Below are 14455 nucleotides of genomic sequence, written 5' to 3'. Positions count from 1 at the left end.
AGGTTAGAAGGCTAATTAAAGATTATATCGACTGAGCCGTAGGACTTCGGCGAGGAATAATAAAAATTCCTTCATTTTCTAAGAAGTCACGGCGAGATGCGATCACCATAACAGCAGCAAGTTGAGAACTTGATATAAAATATTACAAGAAATTAGTCATTTCTGTCAGTATTTCTATGTGACAGTTTCAAATTAATTTCCACTTTTCTATACTCTTACAATAATATCGTAAGTGCTGAAAGTTTTCCAGTAATTTAATTGAGCTTAAAGAACGTTTCTTGTCATGATAGTTATTTCGAGACCGCAGGTCGAGAAATAATTAGATTCATTCATTCATAGCTTTCTGCCCAAGGGCAGGTATTTCACTGCAAATCTACCTTCCTCCAATCCTATTTTCTATCTTCCTCTTCGTCTCTGCATATGATCCATATAATAATAATAATAATAATAATAATAATAATAATAATAATAATAATAATAATAATAATTTATTTTAGCTGGCAGAGTTAAGGCCGTAAGGCCTTCTCTTCCACTCAACCAGCAAAAAGTATACATACATATGTGTCAGCTTACAAAGAATTCAACAATTTGATTTAGATAAGAGCTACTCGTATATGTATACAAGAGTTATTTACGAATTAAAGTACAAAATACTGTGAACTATTAATTAAACACTGAAATACAAACTATGTAGCAGAATTAAGCTAAAATACATACAATTTTAATATATTTCAAATAATGTTAGATAATAGAAAGATATTATTATGAGACAGTTTTGAAAATACAGCACTATCAGGATGCATGTCTAAAGGAAGGAGTAACAATGTAGATAGTGATAGTTTAAGCCAGTATGATGGGAGTGAAATGCTAAGAAGGTTATCTTTTAAGCTGTTTTTAAAAGTCTTTATTGTCTTGCAGCCCCTAATACTTTGTGACAGGGAATTCCATTGTCGCGAGGTGGATACTGTAAAAGATGATGAATAACAAGATGTTCTATGAAGAGGTATACTTAGCGTGCCACAAATAAGTGATCTGGTATTTACGTCGTGGTTAGAGAATATATAAGAGAAACGAGACGAAAGGTAATTTGGTGTTGAGGTATGCAGAATTCGAAAGAGCTATGACAAGGACTGTAAAGTTCTACATTCTTTAAGTCGTAGCCACAAAAGACTTGCGAAGGACGGTGGTATGTGATCGTATCGTCGGATGTTGCATACGTATCTGACGCACATATTCTGATCTCGCTGTAACTTGACTGACAGTTCAGAACTTAGGTCACTTAACAAAACGTCACAATAATCGAAATGCGGCATTACTAGAGTTTGTTCTAGGGTAAGTTTTAGTTGCTGGGGCAAGAAGTTTCTTAAGCGACTCAAACAGTGAATGGAGGAACAGATTTTTTTTATCGTTTCTTTAACTTGAAAATTCCAATTTAGATTATTATCGAAAAAGAAGCCAAGATTTTTTACGACAGATGATTAAGGGATTAGCGTGTTGTTAAGGGTAACAACTGAAAGATTACTGTTATTAAGAGAGTTAACTAAACGCTTATGGCAAATAATTATAGCTTGAGTCTTACTTGGATTAAGTGCGAGTCTGAAATTGGCCGCCCAAGTGGAGACAGTGGCTAGATCACAATTCAACTTGTCAATTGATTCATTGATGGTATTGGTGTATATACAGAGTGATTCACGAGGATTTACCGTCACTTATGGAGCTTATTTCCGAAGACATTCTGATATGACAAAAATCACGACCCTACTCGCAATAGTTACCGAATAAGAGGGTGTTAAACATTTAAGGAGGGGAAAAACATTTCTTTTCTGAGAAAAGTATGAACTTTTCACCAGTATCGTATCGGTATTACACTTTTTTGTTACATACAACATGAACTATTTACTCTAAAAACCTGTAGGGTTATTTCACTTCCAGCCTGTATAGTAAGTCTGGAAAGGGTTGCATAATCATGAACGGATGAGAAAGTAGAAAGACTATGCACATTACGCTTAACATAAAAGAATGTAGTAGGGAATAATTTACTCGTGACAAGAAAAATTAGTTTATGAGCGGAATTAAATTACCAGTAAAACTATTTTGCACGTGTGAAATTCGGCTAATAATTTCTATGCGAGAAATTGGATTCTACTGAATGAATGCATACAAATATTTTTATTGTGAATACAGAGATTATAAATACATACCAGTCTCCTTCAGATATGAAATTCATGGGTAAACATTTGAGTTCACTAATTTACATTCTGTATTATTTAGCATCAGCATTGAGAGAGAAGGCTATGATGTACAGAATTCTTGAAAAGTTATGATAGATCTTTTATTACTCTTTTCATAATTATACTTCACCTGAAGTTTTGTATCTCTAGCAAAGTTGCTAACATGTGTGCTTCTGAACGTTTACTTAACAACAAAAGAGTTCAGAACTGCAAACTTCTTGTATAAATAACTTCCTAATCATAGAACTTTCAATAGACGTACGTTCAATGTGCTGAGGTACACATTAAACGCTGAATAAACAACATTTAATACCAAAATGTCATGTTTCAGATAAACGAGCAAGAATTCATGAGATTTTAAGTTATAAAGCAAATTTCAGGCTGTCGTTACAAAGATACGATAGTTCACCGACATATTTCTGAATTGTGGATCTGGAGCTGGAGTTGGGTTCCAAGGCTGGGCTCAAGAGTGGGTTCCAATTCATTTTTGGCATTTCAATTATTTTGTTTCATTTCCTTTTTACGTTTTCCTCAACTATACGTGAATGTCCGTTAATTCCGTGAACTCAATCGGCTAAAATATTGTATTACTCATCTCAACGACGCTAAATAACATAGTAGCTGATAATGCGTAGTTACATAACAGATTTGAAAACATGTCCGCTTTTGAAAGGCTATACAGTGCGTTTCAAAATTGTGGTAACATTTTCATAATGCTATTAATAAACATTAATGATACAATAACTTGATGGTAATTTGTTTAATTTCTCAATAAGTAGAACAATTGAGGACCGTTTTTGCAAAACTTCCTAACTGCAAAATTTGCAAAATTGAGATTTTGGTGGATTCGTTAACATAAAGCAGGCCGCTACACGATGTTAAAGTTATCTTAGTAAAATTGAATTATTTATTTTCATTATAGCGTCTCAAAGTGTGATGGTTGCACCTATAACCTATTTGTCTTCATTCAGTTTTTGTCTCTCTTGTAAAATTTAGTTTTTTTAGTTAGCAAGTTTTGCAAAAACGATCCTCAATTTATCAGGGCAATGCATCATAACTTCTAGTACATATTAATTAAAGAGTAGAAAAAATATATATTACAAGAAAAGAAAATTGCAATCATCCAGAGAAGTGGCGTCTGGAAAGGTTCCCAAAATGCTGGCTGCATTTCCACGTTGGATGGCTATTCCTATTCGTTGCCGTAGATAATTGGTGCAGTGAGGGTCTCCAGTAACAGTCACCAAACTTCTAACAATTTCAGAAACTAGGTCTTTTGCTTCTTTACACCAGGAGCCCATTGTTTCAAAGACGATAAAGATGTAATTGTCTACTAGATGTACGTATTTACGACGTTTACTGCGTACGGCAGATTCTGCTGCAGAGCTTGCGATTTTAGAAGTTGACGGCAAGTGGGATGGAGCTAAGGTATCAACGCATGTCGTATCTCACATTAGTGATTTTCCTCTGCTCCACGGGACCAAGGTTAATCCATCAGGGCGCTTTCCATCCATGCGACTAATGCCAGTGGGTTCTAAAATAGCAGGGGTACCAGAAGATGTTAATGCTCTCTTGATTATGTCGTTTATTGTTGAATGTCTAAAAAAAAATTCAGAGCGTGATGACCGTAAGTGTCGACAACTTCCCCACATACACATTTATGTGGTAGGCAGATTTTGTATCCAAGACGTAGAGCGACTGCAGTTTTTAAAGATTTTTTATCCATCAGCGTTCCAATATTTGGGGAAGGTAGAGCTTGTAGCTAGGAACCCGCTTCTTTTTCTTGTAGAACCAAAAGTCGAGCTTGGTCTGTTTCTGATGTACAAGATGTTACAAGAGATTCTAGGATGTGCCTAATAAATTCTGAATGTTTTATTGACATGTTATAAGTATTCAATGTGTTAGCCTCTTGTTACACAGCATACACCAATACGACAGTCAAATTCTTGCCGCATTCTCTTCAACATATGTGTTTATGGATGAATTCGCAGCAGTGATCCGATGTCTTACTTATTCAAGGTTTTGGGACAGAGATAGCACATAAACTGCATTCTTCACATATCCCCAAAGAAAGAAGTCACATGGTGTAAAGGCTGGTGTCCTGAGAGGGTTTGGGTTATTGGGTTATTTTACGATGCTGTATCAACATCTAGGTTATTTAGCATCTGAATGATATGAAGGTGATGATGCCGGTGAAATGAGTCCGGGGTCCAGCACCGAAAGTTACCCAGCATTTGCTCGTATTGGGTTGAGGGAAAACCCCGGAAAAAAACTCAACCAGGTAACTTGCCCCGACCGGGATTCGAACCCGGGCCACCTGGTTTCGCGGCCATACGCGCTGACTGTTACTCCACAGGTGTGGACTCCTGGGAGACCAAGAGCGACAAGCCAGATCAGTGGAGGTAACATTTCCAATCCAATTATGTCGTAGATGATAAATTAAGAAAAGTCTACGACACAACTATTGTACCATTGTCACTGAATTTGTTTTCGCAAACTGCAAAAGGAATAAACTAAATGTCGACAAAATTACAAATATGTGGATTTATTACCGTCAGAATTAACTATCAATAATCAAAATTAAACCATTAGATTATTACATGAAATGGTACATAATGACCGACGAACGTTTTCGCCATGAATATGGCATCCTCAGGTCTCATCGAAGCATGACACATAATGAACACTTATGATTTCTGGTTTAAATATAATCGTTAAAAATGTTTGAAAAAGTTAATATTTTTATTTATTTATTTCATCAATCTTTGTTCACGTCATGGCGGATTAGACGTATTCCAGTTCTTAATCCGCCATCACTCTCAATACAAATATATCACAAAGTAATGCATAATGAACCTATAAGTTTCCTCTGTTTAAAATAATAAAACTAATAATAATAATAATAATAATAATAATAATAATAATAATAATAATAATAATATAATAATAATAATAATAATACACAACTAGGCCTAATACTAAGTATAGCTCTTGTATTTAAAACTCCTACCTTAGCTTTTTCATTTTATGCTCAATCTCTTAAGAATTATTCTGTTAACTTCATTGACTACTCTTCGTAGTTTCTTATATGTGACTACTCAACATTTATAATTCCATCTCCGTTAGAGCTTTGACTTTCTCTTCCCATATAATTTTAACTCTAAAAAGAAATTTTCCTAATTTATGCAAATTGCTGGCGTTTAGGTGACCATTCATTTTTTATAAGCTACTATAGCGTTTATTTGTAGAAATTTTTTATCTACCCAACTGTGTCTCAAATCATTCGTTGCCTGACACTTTAGCGCAATATGCATTGAGTCTTCAGCTAGTCCACACAAAGGACATTTATCCTTCTCCACGTTCCCTCTTTTATTCTTGAGTCTCCAGATACCTAATCTCCACCATGCCATTCCCGTTCTCTCTTCCCTTGAATTTAGTCTAATATATTCTTCCTGTTCCCAAAACTGCTTAACCTCACTATAGTATTTTAGTGATCCTAGGTCTTTAATATTACTAAAAATATCTTGTCTCGAAATTTCGTTTGCCCTCTCTTTTACTATTCTTCCAATAGTTTTCGTGTTTATAGACCCTAGTTCTCTCCATAGCCAATTTAGACCTAATCTGCTTATTTCTCGTTCCAGCTCTTTCAGCCAATTTGATTTCCAATTAGCGGCTTTCATACAAAAGATACACGTTTTCATAACTGCCGAATTATTCCTACACAGAATATTACCTAAATATTTGATTTTTTTTTCTAGAATAATTCCCAGACTCGAATCGATTCCCATCTCTAATAACGCTGCCAGGTTAGAAGCATTCTCCGGTATTCCTAGAAATTTTTTACACATTTTGGCTCTTACTTTATCGATGTTTCTGCTGGATAACCTACTACCCCAGATCTCAGTATTATATAATATCTTTGATTCTACTAGTGCATTATAAATGTTGACCAAATTCTTCATCCCAATAAAATAATAGAACATGCTATGGTATATAGCTCGCTCGTGGTGCTGTTTCAGCGGTGTATGAAACCAAAGTCCTGTAAAATATAATGGGGAAGTGTAAAAATTTTTAAATTGAAAGTTAAAAAGTGAATGTTGAATTTAGAATCGTGGTTTTTAATACTTATAAATTTGGTTGAGGAGATGCTGACCTAACCGCAATGTTATAGCAACACGACTGAGCTTTACAGAAATACGTTAGCATTTAAAGAAAACAATGCACCTGGCAAACCCAGTGGATTACCACAGTAATAAATCCACATATGTGTAATTTTATTATTATACTTACCGGACCCAACATGCCTTTGAAATTGTTAAATGTCGACAGCTTAAACAATCCAGAAACATAGACAAAATTGAAGGCATAATGTATCGAGAACTCAGGATTATCGACTGTCAAAAATTGCAAAATATATATATATATATATCGACCGAGAGGGACAAAAAAGATCAGAAGAGCGAAAATACGTTGAATTGAAGAAATTTAAGTTCAGATGGAAAGCGCGAATTAGTAGGGACCGTATCTTTTAGTAATAGCGATACGCTCGAAATTTTCAACAATTCCTTTCTTTCTTACATTTGTCCTGCTAGATACCTGAAATATCATGTTTAAGCAAAACAAACTCGCGAAATAACGCGAAATTTGGGTCATTGTACAAAATATGTCAATAACCAGGAAATATACCACCTCTATCACAATGACTACGAATTAAATTAAAAAAAAAACATGTTTGTGACTTTTGTTCAAGTTAATTTGTCAATCGTTTGGTAACGCTAATATTTCACTATTTTCTCTATGGATATTGTGTTTACTCACATTTTACTATTTCTACGGCTATCGAAAAAATATCGATTTCTGTAGGCTACTGCAGAAAAAATTGAATTATCCTGTATGTAAGATAATATACATTCTTCAATTTTTGCAGCAGTATGTTATGCAACAGAGGCTATATTATGATGCTAAGAGACAGAATTTGATGTAAATTGCTTGCAGGCAGTGTGATTCTCTACATTATAATGTGGCCAGTGAGAGGGGCTTTTTGTATACACGAAAATACTCACTGACTTGTAAAACCATGCTTAGTTTTTATTTTGGTGATGCTGATATATGTTATGTGTAAGGAAAAAGAAAATAGAGGCAACGAAAATTTTATATTAAACATAACACAATTCTTATTAATTGAAAACTTATTTTGCGAAATATCCATGGAATTGACAATTCATTTCTTGAAATACACATCGAAATAGTGGCAGGTTTAACACAAAAATTATCCATTTTATTTTACCAAAAAAATATAATCGCTACTAATTATGCCTTATGCTAGGAGTTAATGATGATGATGATGGTGATGATGATGATGATATGATGATTAGGGCTAGGATTCTGATGAAATTGTATCTTTTTTCTAGTAAGCCAGAAACATAGCTGCTTTAGTATTTATATGTTATGTGATAAACTGAGTGTTTTAAGACATATTTGTTAGGGCATTTTTTCGCATTTTTGCCTGTTTCAACTCATAAGAGCACCTTTTGTTTTATTCGGTCATTTTTTAGGCATTTTCATTTAATTTTAGTCATAAATCCCCATTATTAATGTAAAATAATGTTTATTTCCTTTGATATTTTCTTTACATATTTTGTCCATTAATACCCATTATTTTGTATAATATTTTAATCGTTTTTCTACAAAAATGTTGCCATTTTAACGTAGTACACCCCATGTAATGGATCAGTGCAACAACCCCTTCAATATACACTCCTCTATACCTGCTAATTCCGGATAAAGGATGGTTCACAATGAACCGGGATCGGAAACGACAACGAGAACGAAAACGGAAATAAATGTATTTAAATGGGAGCATTCACAATTAACTATTGTGAATGCTCATATTTAAATACAGTTATTTTAACACTATTTCCGTTCTCGATCTCGTTGTCGTTTTCATTCCCCGTTTATTGTGAACCAGCCTTAAGAGTGGCCTTGTGGTAGACTACATGGAAACTAAACGTGAAGTAAATCCATGGCGCTACAGCCCAAGAAGGGCCAAGACCGACCAGCCGACTGCTGACCTCACGTCCACATGCCGACGCAGAGGTGAACGATTATACATGGAAACTACATATTAATTAAAGTGTACTACTTAGAAAAAATTATGTAAAATTTAAATTAATTACAGTCTAAATATTAAGTAGTACAAAACCTCTTTTCCTACTAAGAGCATTTTTGAAAGATTTTTAGGTCATAAATGCATTGTTTTAAGGACATTTTTTCATGATTTATAGGTCATCAAAATCCTAGCCCTAATGATGATGATGATGATGATGACGGTGGTGGTGGTGGTGGTGGGTGGTGTGGGTGGTGGTGGTGGTGGCGGTGGTGGTTGCGGTGGTGGTGGTAGTCCTGAGTACGACAAAAAAATATCTTCACATTTTCTAACTTATTGTATAAATAACTTGTTATCCATAGAAGTTCAAAGTCAAGCACACTTAGTTAAATCAAGGTAGAATGTGCTGAGGTACACAAACAATATTTGTGGAGTAGAAAATACCTAACAGCAAATACTGTGCTTCAGGTAAAAGATCAACAATTCTACATCACATTCTAAACTACAAACCTAAAGCAAAGCTGCCGTTACGGAGATATAATAACAGGCTACTAGCAAGAGAAGAAATAAATAAAATTGAAACAACCTTATCTGAAAATGGGAAGCCACAGTCTTCTTGTATTGTACACTTTTAAATTATTAAATAATTGGAAAGCCATGGAAAGAGTCAGCGTGTTTCCATTTTATAATAGTGACGTGCAAAATGGATGTGACAAGAAAATTGTAGGTTTGTTTACAAAACGAGTTAAAAATTCGAGTGCTTTGATATGGAGAATATAAAACTCGTTGCCAAGATACAGTCAACATGGTACAACCTACCACTGAGAATTGCGAACGTTCCAGGAAATATAATTACACGTTAGTAAACAGTAACTCACTAATCGTACCGTATTATCGATACCGCTCGTTTGTCTTCTTTATTGACTTCAATAAGATGAGGGCGTGGCACTATTTGCTTGCAGGATCAAGTTTGTGACTTTTCCATTACATCTCCGATATATATACGCCTACACTTTATTCAATTACACGCTATTTCAAAAATTAAAATAAGCATGTACAGAAAAAAATTAATAAATCTGCATGTCAGCCCATATAGAGCGTTTGGGATGCAGAAAGTATAATTGGATATATAGACGTCTTCTTAGCGGACATACACACTCCTTGTAATAAAACAGAAGTTATTTACGTATTTAAAAAATAAAATATATCCATTTACTCTGCTATTTTTTACTTGGTTACTCAACGACGCTATATCAACTACTGGATTATTTAGAGTCGATGGGAATGGTGATAGTGGGATGATATTTGAAGGGATGAGATCCAGGATTCGTCATCAATTACCTGAAATTCGCTTTACGGTTGGTGAAAATCTCGAAAAAACCCAACCAGGTAGTCAGCTCAAGCGGGAATCGAACCCACGTCTGAGCGCAATTCGGGATCAGCAGACAAACGCGCTACCGCCTGAACTACACCGGTGGCTAACTCAGTTATTGGAAATACAAAAATAAACTAATATAGTCTACTGTATGTCTATTTATAAGCAATATAAAGCCTTTAAATTCGAAAAAAAAATGCTTAGTTACAGTATTTAGATTTACTTCCTTTATTTGAAATGTTAGAAAATATGTGACATCTGTTGGGAAACAATAATTGGTGCAAACAATTGATTGAAAGCCCAGTGTTAAAAAATACGTTTCGCACTAGTGTTAAAAATGTTTTTCGCACGTTGCAGTAGATGAAGAAGATGGATTATCAACAAAGTTTGCATTGATTCATTCATAATGTTCTCCCCATGGGTAGGTCTTTCACTACAAACTCAGCATTTTCCAATCTTTCCTAGTTTCTGCCTTCCTCTTAGTCTCTTAGTCTTTCCGACACAGCTTCATTTCTTATTCTGCCTGTCAATTTTACACGCTCCATTCTTTTATATATCACATTTCAAATGCTTCTATTCGCTTGTCTTCACTTCGTTGCAATGTCCATGTTTCTGACCAATAAAATGCCACACTCCACAAAAACACTTCACTAGTCTCTTCCTTAACTCTTCTTCCAGAGGTCCGCAGAAGACGCTAACAAAGTCACAAATATATTTAAAAGAAACTTTCCGGGAAAGAAGCATTTTAAGAAGCACAGCTTTGACGTGATACATTCTTCTGCCCCGTACTCTTCTCCCGTTCACCATTCCTTCCAGTGCATCCTTCAGTAGGCAGTTTCTTCTCAGCCAGTGGCTCAACCAATTCCTTTTCCTCTTCCTTACCAGTTTCAGCATCATTCTTTCTTCACCCATTCTTTCCGACAGCTTCATTTTTTATTCTGTCTGTCCATTTCACGCGCTTCATTCTTCTTTACACAACATCTCAAATGCTTCTATTCGCTTCTCTTCACTTCGTTGTAATGTTCATGTTTCTGACCAATAAAATGCCATACTCCACAAAAACACTTCACTAGTCTCTTCCTTAACTCTTATTTCAGAGGTCCGCAGAAGACGCTAATAGAGTTACAAATATATTTAAAAGAAACTTTCCGGCAAGGGAGCATTTTGAGAAGCACAGCTTTGACGCGATATGGAAACCACAAGCTGGGATAGAACGCCGCAGAGCACATGGATGTTGGTTCGCTGTGAACATGAAGTCATGTGTTACCTTTGGTAAAAGCACGAAGAAACATGAGATCAACTTAAATTGCAATTTACGTAAGAAAGCATATGAAAGTATATACTCTACCAACCTGTCTGTATATGACTTTATACCACATAGCGTCGGAATATTGCTATTAAAATCTTTATTCCGTATTACTGATATTGCACGAATTTCATATAACGACAAGTTCGTATCGCTGCAGGTACTTCAACAGAAACATGGCCTGAGGATTTGTTACTAAATAAATTCAGTATTTTTCCTTACTGTTGTAAGTAAAATATGAAGTTCGAAATACCGTAAGTTTATTTTTTACTTCTTATAGAAGAAAGTCATTTATTTTTAATCTGAACTACATAAATTCTTTATAAACAAGCTTTACAATTTACAATTTATCTGTTTTCACAAACAATACGACAGTGCGACATATAGGAGAAATAAACTATCACTTGCAAATAAATCTTGTAAGAACTAGGTTGCTTATGCATGTACAGTATGAACGCAATATATCTGTATTCACAATATCCATTATTCGGAATATTAATATAAGACTTAAGTGCTGTACATATGCATAAAAATATACAAAGGGATTTAACACGGGAAATCAATATTTGTCAATACTATCTTTCTTGTACATTTCACAGGAAAATATTATAAGAAAAAGTGTTTAGTTCAGTATAATTTACAGAAAAAAATTTAAAAACTAATAATGTTGAGAGAATATAGATACATCGAAATGCACTAACAGCTATTTTATTTTCCTAATAGGTTCAGAGGACTTACGAATAAAATTCTAAAATATGTGTTTTGTTTCATCATTCCTAATATACAAACAATTTTATTTCATTTTGTTATTTGTGCCACTGCTCCATGAAACTAGAAGCTAAATACAACAGAAAAAAATTGACCGTAAAAGAAATAAATGTAAAATGTTAGAACAAAGAAACTGATAGTACATTTTACCACATTATTATTGATTTCCCAAGTGTGGATAATATATATATATATATATATATATATATATAGGATGTAACTAAACTCATGCTTGTTATTTTGGACTTATTACTATTTTCAGAATGCTGATTTCTATAATAATAATAATAATAATAATAATAATAATAATAATAATAATAATAATAATAATAATAATAATAATCATTTATTTTACTTATAATAATACTTACTTACTTACACATGGCTCTTAAGGAAACCGGAGGCTCATTGCCGCCCTCACATAAGCCCTCCATCAGTCCCTATCCTGTGCAAGATTAATCCAGCCTCTACTATCATATCCCACCTCCCTCAAATCCATTTTAATATTATCCTCCCATCTACGTTCCGGCCACCCCAAAGGTCTTTTTCCCTTCGGTTTCCCAACTAACAGTCTATATGCATTTCTGGATTCGTCCATACGTTTTACAAGCCCTGCCCATCTCAAACGTCTGGATTTAATGTTCCTAATTATGTCAGGTGAAGAATACAATGCGTGCAGTTCTGCGTTGTGTAACTTTCTCCATTCTTCTGTAACTTCATCCTTCTTAGCCCCAGATATTATCCTAAGAACCTTATTCTCAAACACACTTAATCTCTTTTCCTGTCTCAAAGTGAGAGTCCAAGATTCACAACCATAAAGAACAACTGGTAATATAACTGTTTTATAAATTCTAACTTTCAGATTTTTTGACAGCAGTCTAGATCACAAAAGCTTCTCAACCGAATAATAACAGACATTTCCCATACCTATTCTGCATTTAATTTCCTTCCGAGTGTAATTTATATTTGTTACTGTTGCTCCAAGATATTTGAATTTTTCAACCTCTTCGAAGGATAAATCTCCAATTTTTATGTTTCCATTTCGTGCAATATTCTTGTCATGAGACATAATCATAACTTTGTATATTATAATTGTGATTACTATTATCATCATTATTATTATTATTATTATTAGGCCTATTATTATTACTATTATTATTATTATTATTATTATTATTATTATTATTATTATTATTATTATTATTATTATTATTATTATTATAAAACTACTGTTAGGACATTATTAAAGACATCACATCTATCGGACACCAATACATGTACCGGCTGCATTTTAAATTCTCATTACTGCCTATTCATTTCTTTTCTTACTTATTTCATTCAATGATTTATTTAGTTCTCTCCTTAGTTCTTTCCTTCTTTATTATGTTATTCAAGCTTCAGATACAAATTTTTTATCAGTTAAACCGTTACTGAAATATCAAAATTATATTTGACTTTTTGGTTACTTACAACCTAGAGATTCTGTTCATATAATTAATACAGTTATACTCCTTTCACTCCGCATTTCTATAAAAGTACTTCTAAAATTCATTCTTAAATAATTGTTTATTTCAAAATTTTGAACGGCAATACGAAAACTATGCTACAGACATTTGAAAGAACATGCTTTTAGGAGTAAAATTCCATGGAAAGTTTTTATTTTTATTTTAAAATGGTTGAGATATATTCATTTTAGTAAATTACTGTATCCCCTGCTACTTCCCCCCCCCCTTAAAAATTTGGGTCCCAATTTTGTCAAAAACTAATCTCGAAGTTATGTTGTTACAGAAATGATATTCCTAGATCTAATAAATGAAAAATTGTGCATCGATTAGGAAAAAAAACATCAATTGAACCATCTTCTCCCCTTAAGGACGATTTCGATCTGACGATCTCTGAAGCCTCCCTTGCCAGGACAGGAACCACCATGCCTCTCCACGTGGTCACGAAGACAGGCAGTAACCGCCGCTTTATTAAACGTGTGTCATTAAACAGCTAACCGCCAGAGGGATGAGCGGGATGGCGGAATAGCATAAGCGCGATTAATTTTGAACGCGGCCGAATGATTAATGAATCAATCAGTGTTATTTTCAGATACGGTAAGCTGCACTGGGGGGAATACCCGTGCAGATCGCTGGTGACAGGGACAGATTGACGTTCCCGCCGTTTAACGCGCAACATGCAACTTCCTGCATTGCAAAATGAGGCTGGGAACCCAGCGGTACGATACGACATCTAACATCAATTCAGATGTGTCACACGTTTAATTTTTTGTGCTCCTGACTTGTGTAAATCCTGTAGCTATGGTGAGTGAAACAGCTGAAGACATTTGAGGGTGGGATTAATTTGAATACATAGTGGTGGCAACTCCTTTTGTGCGAGATCGTGCGTATTTGCTTGTTTTCCGCACAGAACCAATACGCGGTAAGTGTGAAATACCACATTCAGTATTCCCAACGTAACACACATAACAATTTCCCTCTTCTCACCGCTTAAGCGCGACATTCATTTTACTGCTTTAGGCTTTTAACATATTATTTTCAGAGACGTTTAACATGGTAATAATTATAAATTGGAAACTTACCACTGCAATTTCACCTAAATTGCAATGTTAATAATTATTGTTTTTAAATATTTGCAACAATTAAGTAAAGTCTACTACTCCACGAAAA

The sequence above is a fragment of the Periplaneta americana genome, chromosome 7 (genome assembly GCF_040183065.1).
Source record: "Periplaneta americana isolate PAMFEO1 chromosome 7, P.americana_PAMFEO1_priV1, whole genome shotgun sequence".
Lineage (NCBI taxonomy): Eukaryota > Metazoa > Arthropoda > Insecta > Blattodea > Blattidae > Periplaneta > Periplaneta americana.
This window is presented reverse-complemented; position numbering follows the sequence as displayed.